The sequence below is a fragment of the Penaeus monodon genome, chromosome 28 (assembly GCF_015228065.2).
Source record: "Penaeus monodon isolate SGIC_2016 chromosome 28, NSTDA_Pmon_1, whole genome shotgun sequence".
Taxonomy (NCBI): domain Eukaryota; kingdom Metazoa; phylum Arthropoda; class Malacostraca; order Decapoda; family Penaeidae; genus Penaeus; species Penaeus monodon.
In genome coordinates this window covers 31131246-31131905 of record NC_051413.1, presented here as the reverse complement: position 1 = coordinate 31131905, position 660 = coordinate 31131246, and the positions used below count along the sequence as shown (strand labels likewise).

The 660-nt window shown below is 35.9% G+C and overlaps 1 protein-coding gene across 1 annotated transcript in view; it reads left to right on the top strand.

Moving 5' to 3' along the window:
* LOC119591167 (ovochymase-2-like) overlaps window positions 1-660 on the top strand; it is a gene marked incomplete in the record, with an annotated part of 29865 nt that overhangs the window by 4910 nt on the left and 24295 nt on the right.

The following is a 660-nucleotide window of genomic DNA, read 5'->3' as shown; positions in this document are numbered from 1 at the left end:
ATGCAACATTTAACCTTTTGTTATTTCTTCACTGCTTCATCTCTCTTTTATTCCCTATCACTTCATTTCTATATACACCACTGACACATTACGCCAGACACAAGAGTAGACAAAGCGTAGGTGAGAGGAAGCGTGGGCGTAGGAAGAGGAAGAAGAGGGGGGGGGGAGAGGTAATCAAAGCCAAAGGTTAAAAGACGTGTTATATAAACACAACACGTGACTGCCTCGCTTAGTTCATTCATTAGATTTTCATTCATAAAACCACAATAATTGTGTTGTCTCTAAACTATGGATGGGAGAAATATCATATGTCTTGAGTATATAGGAATATCTATTATTTGTTAATATATTCTCTAGAGAGTAAACGTTGAAACCTTATTCGAAAAAAATATATTGAAAAGAATATCTCTTTAAAAAAGGAGAGATAAAAAAAAAGAAATCTCTCGCCCTTTGATATCATACTAGGAAATTAATCACGTGACATCAAGCATCACGTGTGGCAAGATCCCAATCACACTTGACATTTGATTTCACCTTTAAAACGGAGAAGGAGAGTTATTATAAACGAAAAATGTAATAGCAAAATAGCCTATGGCGTCATCCGTTCATGTAGGCGTTTGTATGTGAATGTGTTCCTGTCCTTTGGGGTTATTTACATGT